The sequence below is a fragment of the Saccopteryx leptura genome, chromosome 1, assembly GCF_036850995.1.
Source record: "Saccopteryx leptura isolate mSacLep1 chromosome 1, mSacLep1_pri_phased_curated, whole genome shotgun sequence".
Classification (NCBI taxonomy): domain Eukaryota; kingdom Metazoa; phylum Chordata; class Mammalia; order Chiroptera; family Emballonuridae; genus Saccopteryx; species Saccopteryx leptura.
In genome coordinates this window covers 124,636,378-124,651,325 of record NC_089503.1, presented here as the reverse complement: position 1 = coordinate 124,651,325, position 14,948 = coordinate 124,636,378, and the positions used below count along the sequence as shown (strand labels likewise).

The 14,948-nt window shown below is 39.6% G+C and overlaps 1 protein-coding gene and 1 non-coding gene across 9 annotated transcripts in view; both read right to left on the bottom strand.

Moving 5' to 3' along the window:
* Positions 1-14,948, bottom strand: part of CTNND2 (catenin delta 2) — a 944,271-nt gene that overhangs the window by 527,957 nt on the left and 401,366 nt on the right. The gene's annotated exons all lie outside the window — the stretch shown is intronic.
* TRNAA-UGC (transfer RNA alanine (anticodon UGC)) lies at positions 10,129-10,204 on the bottom strand. Its single transcript has one exon. It is a non-coding gene; the product is annotated as a tRNA-Ala (tRNA).

Here is a 14,948-nt window from a genome sequence, read left to right as displayed (position 1 = left end):
CAATTGAGCCAAGGCTGTGGGGGGGGGGGGATAAGAAGAGAGAGAGAGGAAGAGAAGCCAGAGGGGGAGGAGTGGAGAAGCAGATGGGAGCTTTTCCTGTGTGCCCTGACCAGAAATCGAACCCGGGGCATACACACACCAGACCACACTCTACCACTGAGCCAGCTGGCCAGGGCCATATTTTTATTGATACAATTATTCATACAATTACTGGGTTTGATTTAATGACCTCCATGTCTTTGAGCTAGTCATTGAAAATGATCCTATCCTGACTGCCATTTGAAAAAAAGGCCTTGAACTACTACATCAGCGCCTTTTAATCTGGGGTCTGCAGAATCTCCTGGTTTCAAGTCTCTCTGGGTGACTGGAGTATATGGGAAGAAGGAGAGATTCCAGGCTCTGCATCCTCTAAGCAACTTAAGATTCCACCCATCTGGGCTGAGTTACACACTGCACTTCTGAGAAAGATTCCATTACATTTGAGATCAAAACATATGTGTAAATCTCAGATCTTTAAACAGATGTGAAACCTCTGATCTTTAAGGATGCTTACAGCTATATATTTTTGTCATTTAATTCCTCAAAGAGACACATTAAAGTTCAAATTTATTGTGATCTTACAGAGAATGGCATCTTCATTCTCCATACATCTCAACGTGTAAAATATGGAAAAGTATCATATGTCTGCTTTAATTGTGCTGACAATGTAATTGTCTAGAAGTCACCTATATCACCTAAAATTTATCTGTAAATATCATAATATAATTGCCATTATTATTAATGATTTCTTGCCAGCGTAAGGGCAATTTGTTTATTCCATTTTTGAAAAATGTTTTATCTTATGATGCAAAAAATTGAACCAGTGCTTGTTTGATATCTTCTTTATTTTTGAATTTTTTGCCCTTCAAAAAATTTTGTAAGGACAAAAACAAGTGATAGTCGGAGGGTGCTAAGTCCGGGCAATATGGTGGATGTGACAGAATTTCCCAGCCTAGTTCTGCAACTTTTTGATGAGTCCCCAAAGCAGCATGTGGCCTGGCATTATCATGATGCAGTATGATGTTCTTCCTATTGAACATTGCTAGCCTCTTTTCTTGGACTGCTGTCTTTAAATTATCCAGTTGCTGACAATACTTCTCCGAATTGAGCTTTTCGTTTGGTTTTAAAAGCTCATAATGTATTGGTCCTCGAATGTCCCACCATATACACAACATTCTCTTATTCAGAGTCAAATTTGGTTTAGAGGTGGAAGGACTAGGTTTTCCGGGTTCACAATATGCCCTTTTCCTTACGATGTTTTCGAAGGTAATCCACTTTTCATCCCCAGTTATCATCCGTTCAAGAAGGGCTCGATTTTGTTCCGAGCAAGCAGAGATGTGCATATGATGACTTGATCATCCAAATTCTTCTGATTTAATTCATATGACACCCATCTTGAATATTTCCACACCAATCCTATCTTCCGAATATGGTCCGAAATGGTTTGCTGAGCTGAATTAAGCCTTTCTGTGATCTCCAATGTTGTCAGAAAAGGATCTTGCTCCAACATGGTTTTAACAACGTCATCATCAATCAAAGATGGTCGCCCAGAACGTGGCTTATCAGAAAGGTCGAAATCACCTGTTTTGAATTTTTCGAACCATCTTCTGCATGTCCTATCAGAAACAGCACCTTCACCAAACACTTTCAATAAATTTCTACATGTTTCTGTAGCATTTCTTCCTCGTTGAAATTCATAAAAATTACAGTGGCGTAAATGAACTTTATCAGTAGCCATGGGTACACTATGGCTTCACACATAAGACTAACATGAATCAACTTTGTTTTAGTTAATTTGCTATGTCAGTATGTATACATTAAGTGATAAAAATAGAGAGGCACACATGCGCCAAATAAACGCGCTTACGTGTCGAAACTTGTGATAGAAATGGACAGAACTTCCAGTAGACCTGATATATATAGTCTACCGGAAAGTTCTGTCCATTTTTGGAATAAAACAAAATACAAATTTTTCTTACTGTCAATAAACTTTATTAAATATGTATATACACACACACACACACACACACACACACACACACACACATATATATATATATATACAGATAGATTTATCCAAGCAAGACTGACACAAGCCGTTGCCTTACTGAGCTTGATTTAGGTTGACTGTAAGTGCTCAGCAGAAATGAAATTTCATTAAACAGAATTCCAGTTCTCAGACTTTATCTGAGCCAATAAGGTTTTATGTAATTTTTGTTGTTGTTGTACCTCATAAGAGAAAACTATTTTTTAAGAAAAAATTTGAATTTGGCTTTGTTCATTCTCTAAGTCTATAGTATATGAAAAAGGTTAAAGATATCCAAAACATTAATCTAGGATAAATATAGATTGGTGATTGAAATAAGCTAGATTTATGTATGTCTGAAAGATTTTTAAAAACAATTTTAACATATGTAATATTAAAGTGGTATCAAATATCACAGTCATTAAATTTTTTTCTGAAGAATTTGGTAGAATTAAGGCTTTAAAATTTTAGATTTAAAAGAGTATTAATTCAATTCACATCCTTCTGGAATAAAAGATCTCTTTGTGTTCCTTAAGAATATATTAGTTTTCATAGTATTTACACAAGCAAGATTCTGATTCTTCCTAGGATAATTAACCATTGCTAGTGATTAGGTGACTATGAATATTTTCTGACTCTGAAGGATGAGTGGGTTTGTTGCTTCATCTTCAAATATTAGGACCATTTGGCTAAAGAGAAGAACAAGTCTTATTCTTCATCGGAAGCAAACATTTTCTGAAGCTCAATCTTATGACTGCATTCATCTGATTTACAAAAAAAGGGAGCTTTCTTATCAATAAATGCTCATTATAACATAGCTCAATGATGTGCGAGTACTATTTGAAAAAAAATGTTGGAATGAAATAAATAAACATAATTTTCAAAGAGATGCTGCCACCTTTTGGTTGCTCTTCTATGAAACACACACTCATTTCCGAAAGCTTGCAAAGTTATGAGAAATGCTCACTCAGTGAAATATATCTGAATTGTAGGCAATTCCATTACCTTAGTATCTCTTATTTAGATGGCTCCCACTATTTTTGATAGGTTTCAGAAAGACTCAATGATATGAAGTGATTTTCTCAAATGCTAATGTAGCAATAGAAAAGATTTATTTCAAAAATGGAGAAATGTTCCATATTTTATTGAGGTCAGACATATTTAATGCTATGCCTATGATATCAATTGAGGCAATAAAAGTAATATTTACTGTAGAACAAAAGGCAGGAAAAGATCACTTAGACATTCTGTTCTCAGTATTCTAGTTAGATTCCATGTCTCATTTCATCATTGATTATTTCTTATATTTGTGAATAGTTTTTACTAACCCCACTCTCTAAATATAGTAGGGGTCATGTTTTTCTTTCTTAAAAGCTCTTTAAAATTTCTTTCATCTCTAAGAATATAATTTGAATTAGAGCTGAAGGAACAAATGCCCCTAAGGAAATAACTTACCTTCTGTAGTTCCTGCAATTGCTGTCTAATCAATAATTATAATAAGAATAGGACCTATAATTTTTAATGACTTTAGTTAACTGATTCTGACTTGAAATTGAAAATCTTTTTTGAGTCAAATGATTATCTTTATTACTCAACAAAATCTTTTAACAAATTGAAATATCAATCAGGGTATACTAAATGCCAATTGTTTTATTTTAAAAACTGAACAGTTGTCTTGAGGACTCAGTGGCATTGCTGATACTTAGCATATTTCTCTCATTCCTTTAAAATAATTATTTATTCAAATCAGTGACTACACATACCCAAGAGAGGATTTCCAAAATGCACTTGCAGCCTACATAATGGTGGCCCACCAAGCGAGCCAAAGGACTCAGAAAACTGAGAGTTAACTCAAGCTTTTATGCTAGCATAAACCTTGAATCCCCCTTCAGTGTAAAATCCAGATATAAGCTAAAATCATCACTGTCCCTTGAGGTCTACAACATGGTACTTTGGATCGTTCCGTTGCACTTGAGTGTGAGAATGCCCCAGGCCCTCTGAATATTGCATATTCCAGGAGACAGAGCAGAAGTTACACTTCTGGCACTTGAACTTTTGTCTTCCTGCTGCCACCTCTTTTCCATCCCTTGTCGATCAAGTCATAAAGCTCAGTCCTTAAGTGAGTTTTGAAACAAAATCTCACCCAATTTCAGGCTCCAGCCTCCCTTGCAGAGGACTGAAGAGGGCAAGGACACACAGATCCATTCTCCAGCTCCCTCTCTGCCTCCCCTGACCCACTGCCCCCACCCCACGTACCTACTATACATGGCCTCAACTCAACAGCCCCAAAGATGTTTTTTTTCCAAGAGGAACCATGGGGTCGGCAGTATCTCAAGTCATTTCTTATAATATTATTGCTATTCCTCTGCTAGCCCAATCCCAATTCCTGCCTCATACATAGCCCCTCCTAAGTGACTCCCTCACTCAGCATCCTTTACCACGATTATTCAGAATTGGGAGTGCTATACTACCCAATCCCCAGAATGCCTCCTCATTTGTCTCCTCTTAGCTGGATAAAATAGCACCAAGGATATCCTACCAGAGCTATTTTTTAAGCTTATTTATTGATTGTTGTTGTAAAGCATGAAAAAATAGTAGAGACCATGAGAGTATGTATTAACCTCAGGACCAAACAGGTTTCAGAACAGCCAGGCCAGGTTCAACTGTCTTATTTCTCTGCTGGGCAAGTAGCAGGCACCCCCAATTATCCAGCCATTCACATCAGGACTGTTACATTGAGAACACATTTGATTTCCATCTTACGAGTGATTTTCATTTTTCTTCCTGGAAGTAGTACAAGTAGAGCTGTTTTCAGGCACAGGGTGTACAAAGTAGGGCTCTTCTGGGGAAGCAGCACTGGCCATGTGTCCTTCCATCAGAAAATGCCTTCAGGGTTTTCAGAGTTCCCTCCCTCCCACTCCCAAGTTAGGAACTTGGATAAAATACTACACATTTATGTGTTGGACTTGGGAGAGTGCTATGTGTAGGGGGACATGGAATGTCCTCATTATTTCAAGAAAGGGGACTCCCAGGAATAGAAGCCTCTGTATATTTCAGAAGCCCTTCATCAACCAGTTGTTTTGAATTCCAAATTCGTTTTCCCATAGACATGGTGTTACGCATGATCATTAGTTCCACATTCCGCTCTACAAATTACTTACTACAGCAATGAAGTGCACTCTTTGGAGTACACTAAGCAGAAATAGAGACCAGGGCTCTAAAATGCTGGCAAGTCAGTCTGTGAGTGGGACCGACACACACTGGGGAGGAGAAAGACGGCAATCATCCTGGATTCCTGAAGGTGACTGCACTGGGTCAGCAATATTGCATCTCCTCTCTCACTGCTCCTCAAATAGGCCATCAGGGTGAGAGAGTGCAGAGGCAGTGAATAGAGAGGTCAGGCCACTGGGAGAATAAAGAGGCCTCGTTTGCCACTAGAGCTAGGGCTCAAAGTCATGCTTGTCTATCTGTGTGTCTCCACATGTATAAAGTGGGTACATTTAGCCTGACCAGGTGGTGGCACAATGGATGTGGAGGACTCAGGTTCAAAACCCTGAGGTCACTGATTAGAGCACAAGCTCACTAGTTTGAGCGCTGGGTTGCTGGCTTGAGCATGGGATCATAGACAGGACCCCACGGTCGCTGGCTTCAGCCCAAAGGTCACTGCCTTGAAGCAAGGTTGCTGGTTTGAGCCTAAAGTCACTGGCTTGAGCAAGGGGTCATTCACTCTGCTGTAACCTCCTGGTCAAAGTAGATATGAGAAAGCAATCAATGAACAACTAAGGAGCTGCAACAAAGAACCGATGCTTCTTATCTCTCTCCTTTCCTGTCTGTCTGTCCCTATCTGTCCCTCTCTCTGAGTTTCTCTCTGTCAAATAAAAATAAAAATAAAGTGGGTACATTTAAAAGGAGGGAATTTCCCCTCCAGGGTTCTAATTGTTTTTACTCATTCATTTAACATTCTCTTTTTGAATATAGGCTTGATACTTACAAAGCAAGGGGAAACAAAGATGTCACTTCTGCATCTAGGACACTCTTGGTCTAATGTGAAAAGTGGATGTGATTACATAAAGATTTATGTAAATAGAAATTATGATGGGATATGAAAGAAAAGGTAGGGTGCTCTGAGCTTAATGAGGCTATATTAAATTAGTGGGGGTAACACTTACTGAGACAGAAAGGATAAGTAGATATCTATGAGGAAAATAATTATAGGAAGAGTAGAGGGGGCAGTATGTGCAAAAACCCCGAGGCACAAAACAGCTTGGTACATTTTAAAGAACAAAAAGAACTGCTGGAGGTAAAGCATGAAAGAAGTGTGGGAAAGAAAGTCTTTGCAAAAATAGGCTGGGGTGAGATGAGGCATATCTCAAAAGGGCACAAGAAAGTTAAGTTAGGAAATAAAAGATAGGTGACCCACACTGAATCTGGGAGCTTTAGTTATTAGATGTTGATTTGTATGTGAGAGTCATTCACAGATCTAGATCATTAAGTCAGAAATTAACCATAAAGTAAGCAAGAAAATTTAACAACATTCTTGTATAATATTGTACAATACGTAAATTTCTTACATATAATATTGTAAGGAAATGGCTTTGGATAACTTAGATACATGGGTTTATAGAATTTTAGAGCTGAAATAGACTTCAGAACTCCTGCAATCAAGTCTAACTTTTATGGGTCATGAATGGCGCTGAGGATCTAGTGAAACCCTTGTAATACATCCCTGGAAAAAATTTCAAATCAAAATTTGATGAACACATATAGGTAGTTCAGACCATTCGAAAACCAATCGATGAATACCTTATGAGTTCATGGTCTCCAAATAAAGGCTCCGATCTTGTCTGAGCTCTAGATGAGAGTCATCATTCCTACCCTATCCATCTGATTTTCACTGCTCTACAGGCTCAGGGGCAGGAGAAAGCACGGCGAGAGGCCAGGCTATTGCTGGATTACTGTTTATTAGTTTGTTTCTGGTTTATTTCAAATATTTGTAATATTTAGGGAGATATTTAGTGAGCTTCATGACAGGGTGGGGCAAAGTAGGTTTACAGTTGTGAGTATGTAAAATAGCTTATTCTTGTATTATTATTTATTAACAATTAACTATATTATTTCCCATACGAACAACTATAAACCTCCTTTTGCCCAACCCTGTATATCCTTTACTGGATTTCAACAGCTGTCAACATTTTGGTCACCCTGTTTCATCTGATTCTCTCCCTTATCACTTTTTTAGCTGAGCTATTTAAAAAATCCAAGGCATCCTCCTGTTTCATCCACAAAAACCACAATGTGTTTCCCTGAGTGACAAAGACATGCCATTATCCCAATTGGTAGAAATTTCCAGGCCAGTTAATAAAAATTCTTTATAACATCTACCAAATTCATACTAAAATAGCTTTTGTCTTGAAGATTCTTTTTAATGTTGGTTTGTTCTAATCAAAATGTCAAAAATTTTGCATATTTAACTTGTTTCTTATACCTCTTAAGCTCTTTTATTTAATAGTCCCTTCTTGACTTCTCTTTTCATTGATTTGTTTTCAAAAAGGAGTTTTGTTTGTTTTCTTCTTGAAGAATCTCTCACATTCTGGATCTGGCAAGAAACTTCCTTATACTTATCATTGAATTTGTTCTTTCATTCTATGATGCCCTAGAAACCTAGAAGTTAGAGAAAGTTGGTCTTCACTTTCTGTTGTAGAACAAAGAATGTTTAATGGAAAAAGGGAGCAAGAGCCTATGAGAATCCTCTCACTGCAAGGAGAGTGGAGTCAATGTAAACTGTATTATCATCTTTCTATTCAAACTTCCCTCGTCTATTCTGTAAGATGAGTTGTTTTCATTACTTTGCAGAATTACTTCCCTTGTAAGGAACAAGCCTTTCCTGATATAAAAGAACTCTCCTTTTCCTGCATTTGTCCTTACTCAGAAGAGCAGATAAGTTGTAATAAAGCGTGTTCTAAATCTTACACTGAGACAATATGCATGGAAGCATCTGGCACAATCTCTAACAAATGGCAAGGTCTCAAATATTGGTTGAAGCTGAATCAAAATAAACCTCATTTACCACTCAATATAACCATACATAAGATATTAAAATAGTTTCTGGATTGAGGTAACAAAAACCTCTACAAATCATCACAATAGAAACCAGGAGATTCTCTGAATTGGATACTCTGAATAAGAATACTGCTGCCTACTCATTGTCACAGACAATCTCAGCTTCTGGAGATCTTTGTGCTGATCTGGTACTCAAAACCTGATCATCAAAAACAAATGGCAATAACGAAAATACCCTGTCAAAAGGCTGAAGACTCAGAATACAACTGGGGAAGGCGAAATAAGTATCTTAGTTGGTTTCTATCTTCTGGCTGCAAGAAAAATGAGGACTCAGCAGCCTGTCACTGCACATATTGACCAGCTAATTTTTCCAATACCTCCAGAGCCTAAAGAATATATTGAACACCAGGTTGTGAAATATACAATGTTAAATGCATCTCAAAGTAGACTATGATCTTATCTGAAGAACATAAATAGAATTGATTTTTTTTAAATACCCTCTCAGGTCGAGTCAAAATTTGCTACTCAGAGAAAACTAAGGATTGTTATTATTACTTATATAGGCAAAACCTAATGAACCCTGCTATAAGGATTGCATTTGGCAAAACATAAGCATATCAGCCGTCACCGCCTCTTAATTTGCAATTAATCAACAACTGCCTTGTAATATCTATATTATTGAATTTTCTTGTTGTTTAACTTTTTTGTGCTTCTTAAGCATATTTTCAAAATCCTACAAAGCAGATGACTCTAGCAGAGTCACTTAAGGAAGACAGGGTTTATACAATCATTCATTCTGTCATTAAACAACTTGTTTAAGTACTGTAGTTACTGTTCAGCTAACACTAAAGAAAGGGATGAAAAGGCATAGCTCTTAACTTCAACAGATTTGTTTCTTGAAGGCCCTCTTCAACCCATTCCTGAGAGCTGAGGGGAAGCCCGAGAGCTTCATGTGTTCCACGAACAAGGCAGGAACCTCCAAGGCTGATTCTTACCAGATAAGGCCCCTGGGCCCCCAGAATGAGAATGACATTCTAGAACTCTATGGTCCTGGCAAGAGCTTCCCCCCCCCCATTGCCGATGGAAAGTGACTGTTGGGTCTCTCCTGACCAAGGACCACTGAGCAGGCCAAAACCAGAAGTCACTGAAGCCCTGTCTCTGAACATGGAGAAGGCCTTCTAATATAATTTTAATTTCATCTTAGACTCAGAGAGTCATCTTAATTCAACAAATATTTTATTATGCAACTACGATGTACCAGGCATTTTTCTAGGATCTCGCCATACAGCACTACACAGACTCACACCTTTCTCTAAAGAAACTAAAAACTCAAGGTGTCCAGTGGGGGGAACAGAATCGTACATAACCCAAAGCATGATCAGCTCTAGCTAGTGTTTGCTTTGAATTGGGATATGAAAAACAGGTCAAGTGATTTAATCACAGCTGTGTTGGTTGTGGGATGTAAGCAATGGTTAGGCTAGTTACTTAGCTATTGTGGCAAATGGTAAAGACAGTTCATAACTAAATTACTTATAAATCCAAAATGTATAATATATAAATAAATTATATGTGTATTCCATGGAACACTTAAAAAACCCCAGCAACATCCATCCTTGCCTTCTATACCTCCATCCACTCTAGCACTAACTGCCTCACCACCCCTATCTTCCTTGAGAATCCATAAGGGTAAATTCTGTGTGCTTTTTTTTTTTTTTTTTTTGTATTTTTCTGAAGTTGGAAACAGGGAGGCAGTCCGACAGACTCCGCATGCACCCAACCGGGATCCACCCAGCATACCCACCAGGGGGCAATGCTCTGCCCATCTGGGACATTGCTCTGTTGCAACCAGGGCCATTTTAGTGCCTGAGGCAAAGGCCATGGAGCCATCCTCAGCACCCGGGCCAACTTTGCTCCAATGGAGCCTTGGCTGGGGGAGGGGAAGAGAGAGACAGAGATGAAGGAGGGGGGGAGGGGTGGAGAAGCAGATGGGTGCTTCTCCTGTGTGCCCTGGCCAGGAATCAAACCTAGGACTCCTGCACGCAAGGCCGACGCTCTACCACTGAGCCAACCGGCCAGGGCCCTGTGTGCTTTTTATCCCTGTTCACATCAGTCATCACAAAGAAACACGGACCTTGGGCCCTACCAGCTCCTAGGCTATCATATTCACAAGGTTTTATCCAGCCTCCTGTCTAAGCCCATCATCCACTCTCTCCTACTCCTGAACCTTTCTACCACATTCTCTACCACCATGTCTTCACTGAAAGATGGAGAAGGGGCCTCTCAATCCCAAGCAGTGTTATTAAAAGAATCATGGTGAAAGAGAAGGCCTTTAAATACAGGTGGAAATATTATGGTCAGAAATTGAGATAAAGTATATTTCACACAAAGGAAATACAATAAATAGAATACTGGAAATGAAAATACATGTATAAGTAGTGTCTTATTTATATTTTAATATTAATATGATCTCTAATAAAAGTTTTAATAATGCCTGTAGTACATGAAAATTTAATTGTCATCTAGAGCATTCCATTTATATTAGAAAAAGTATCAATGAATGAAACTGCATATAACAACCAAAATAAGCCTAAAAACTGCAGTGGGGGAGGCTATAGTATTTATGACTTCACAGGGGTCAGCAATCACACACAGACAGCCTCCAAATGCACATGTCACACAGGAAGAACACAGCTCATCAGAGTTCCTCCATTAGTAAGTGTCTGAACAAGGTAACAATATATTTTCATGATTAGTATGAGTTGCAATGCTCTGGTCCATTGGCTCAGGGGTAGAGTGTTGGCTTGGTGTGTGGATGTCCTGGTTTAGATTCATGGTCAGCGCACACAGAAGAAGCGCCCATCTGCTTCTCCACCCTTCCCCCAGCCCCCCCTCATTTTCTTCTCCTTATAGCCATGGCTTAGTTTGAGTGCATTAGCCCCAGGCGCTGAGGATGGCTCTGGGAAGCCTCTGCTTCTGGTGCTAAAAATAGCTTGTGAGTATGGCCCCAGATGGGCAGAGCATCAGCCCCAGATGGGGGTTGCTGGGTGGATCCCAGTTGGGGCACATGCTGGAGTCTCTCTAACTTCCTTCCTCTCATTTGAAATAAGAAGAACAAGAAAAACAGAGTTGCAGATCTCCATTTCTTGGCATACACCACTTTGATAAAAAGCAAACAACTATGACTATAAGCCCTTTACTTTTTCTGACTATTATACTTAGCTTGGAATACTGACCTTAATTAAAGATTAGTAATTTAGGCATCCCCAAAATGTCCAAGGTGACTCCTTTGAGGTTTTCATTATATGACTTTTTTTTTTCTACAGAGACAGAGAGAGTCAGAGAGAGGGACAGATAGGGACAGACAGACAGGAATGGAGAGAGACGAGAAGCATCAATCATCAGTTTTTCATTGTGACATCTTAGTTGTTCATTGATTGCTCTGTCATATGTGCCTTGACCGCGGGCCTTCAGCAGACCGAGTAACCCCTTGCTCGAGTCAGCAACCCTGGGTCCAAGCTGGTGAGCTTTGCTCAAACCAGATGAGCCTGTGCTCAAGCTGGCGACCTCGGGGTCTCGAACCTGGGTCCTCTGCATCCCAGTCCGACGCTCTATCCACTGTGCTACCACCTGTTCAGGCCATTATATGACTTTTAACTTTTGCTTTCATTTTTTATTTTGAACAAATTTCATAAACTGTGATGACAATGCTTTCAAAAATAAGCAAATAAATAAATAAATGCATGTTTGCTAAGGATTCAACTGGCATCAGGAGGTAGATTAAGGTATTGTTTGTATTCAGAAGCAACTGGCCTGTGCAGGTTTATTAACTTCATACAAAGACTACTTTAGTCATGAGGGAGGAAACATGAAAAGCATTTACCCAAACTCTAGGCAAGCCAGAGAGAGTGAAGGATCTTTACATACTTTATAACTAGATTGAGCATTACTTTTCCTTTTGTAAACTGGCCTAAACATGTTTATACCCTCCACAATATCCATAAATGCCATGAAATGATTTTTTCTTTTTTTTTTTTTCTGAAATGAGAAGTGGGGAGGCAGAGAGACAGATTGCCGTATGTGCCAGATGAGGATCTACCCGGCATACCCACTAGGGGGTGACACTCTGCTCACCTGGGGCATTGCTCCGCCACAACTGGAGCCATCCTAGGGCCTGAGGCTGAGGTCATGGAGCCATCTTCAGCACCCAAGCCAACTTTGCTCCAATGGAGCCTTGACTGCGGGAGGGGAAGAGAGAAATAGAGAAAGGAGAGGGGGAAGGGTGGAGAAGCAGATGGGCATTTCTGTGTGCTCTGGCTGGGAATTGAACCTGGGATATATACATGCTGGGCCGACACTCCACCACTGAGCCAACTAGCCAGGGAATGTGATGATTATTTATGCAACAAATAAGACTGTATAATACAAGAAGTAGAAAAAGTGTTCAAGTCTAAGTATTCTCTCCTCAGACCTCCTTTTCCAATCTCTAATCTTGGGAGTAGGAGCCATTCACAGAGTCACATGATGTGAATTCACTCTCACAGAAATAGCTCCTCACAATTTTCTCTCATTAAGTTATTTTCTCGAGGACTTACACACCTTTTTCTTTTGGTTTTTGTGCTAACTGGGATTGTTTTTCTTTCTACAGTGTGTCCATAAAGTCATGGTGCACTTTTGACCGGTCACAGGAAAGCAACAAAAGACGATAGAAATGTGCAACCTGCACCAAATAAAAGGAAAACCCTCCCAGTTTCTGTAGGATGATGTGGCAGCATGTGCGCATGCGCAGATGATGATGTAACACTGTTTATACAGTGGAGCAGCCCACGGCCATGCCAGTCGAGATGGGGATGGTACAGAGGAAAGTTCAGTGTGTTCTGTGGCTCGCTAAATTCAAATCTGTGACCAAAGTGCAACGTGGCACATTTATAACGAAGCACCACCACATAGGAATAACATTACTCGGTGGGATAAGCAGTTGAAGGAAACTGGCAGTTTGGTGGAGAAACCCCGTTCTGGTAGGCCAACAGTCAGTGACGAGTCTGCAGAGGCTATACGGGATAGCTACGTAAGGAGCCCTAAAAAATCTGCGTGAGCCCACATCGAACTGCAACGAATAGGTATGAAACTGGGAGAGTTTTCCTTTTATTTGGTGCAGATTTTACATTTCTATCATCTTTTGTTGCTTTCCTGTGACCAGTCAAAAGTGCACCATGACTTTACGGACACACTGTATTTCCTTGACTACTTATTTTTCCAGTTCTTCTGTGGAATGTTCATTGGTCCAACCTAAGATCCTGCGCTTTAGCAATTTCTCTTGCTCACATTAATTCTAGCCTATTATTTCAAATCACGTCTCTAGCGGGGTCTCAGCAGTGTCTGTGTTCTGTGTCCCCATGGCTCAGCGTAGTGCACTTGGCCACTGGCAGGAGTTCAATAAAAGAACTTCCCAAACTACACTGTTACCCTTGACTTTTCTCAGACTTCAAATTTACATATTTGAGAACCAGAAGGGAGGGCCACAGGGTCAGACTTTAGTTCCAATGCTAGCAAGTTGTGTGGCTTTGGGAACGTTACTTAATTAAGACTAGTATCCTTTATTTAAGATACAGAAGTAATAATAAAATATCAGCGATGATAATAAAGTGATAAACATTATATTATAAGCAATATGATACATATCAACGGCTTAGCAAAGTGTCTAAAGCACAGCAAGTCTTATGTAAAGAGTACCTTTAACTGCATGCTAGAAATAAATGCCTTGATGTCACCTCAAATTTGTCTAAAATTTTATTCATTACCTTAAATTCAAAGTGTTGCTCCTGCTCTGGGCCCAAGTTCAGTAACAAAAGTAGCACAGCTTTAGACCCTGTGGCTGGTAATCAATTTCTGAGTCATTTTTACTTCCTTCTTAACCCTCACATCCAATCACTTGCCAAATCCTGCCACCCCTGTACCCCCTCAAATCTACAAATTAAGGCTTAAAGCTGAGCTCTGTTCTTGCTTTTCACCCAGCCACAGCCTCCGTGAGGCCCTCACCATTCTTCATCTGCCCCCTTGCACCAGGCCCCCCTCCGTGTTATTGTACATGGATTTCCTCGCAGAGTGCTAGCCCGTAATAGTTCCCCTTCACGTCTAAAACATGCTTGTACGGCTGCCAATTATGTTCTTAATAATAATGACTCGAAACGGCTCAGAAACTTCTAAGGGCTCTTTACTACCTGAAAAACCCACCCAGGCTTCTAAGCTCTGAATGAGCTGACTCAGCCCAGCTTTCCCAGCCCCTTCCCCAGGTGCAGGCAGGCAGGTGCCTGTGAGTCCCTGCACGAAGCACACCTCCAGCGCACCAGTCCTCCGGTTCCCGTGGTCTGGAACAGATTCTGTTCTTGTTTCTGACTATAAAAGTCCCTACCTCTATTTCAAGTCTCAGCACTACCTGGTGTTCTCCCTAATAAAATTTTTTTGGAATTAAGAGCTGCTTTCTCCATATTTTCATACTTCTTCAAAGTTGTCAAAAAACACATTGGTATACAGGAAAAGGTCGGTAGATATCTATATCTATATCTATACACAAATTATATGTATCTCTTCAAATATATTATATGTTCACTGAGGATTTTACCTATATTTACTTTCTGTAATACAATGGTGGATGGGCTGAAAAGGAAATGAATAAATGCATGAATGTATTCTACTATATATAAATCTAATTATGGGTAATGGTACTGTATTTTGAAATGTGTTGTGAAATATGTGGCAGGAAACATGCATTTTTCTAAATCATATAAAATAAATCCCAAAAGTTGTTAGCCAACACCAGTTTATT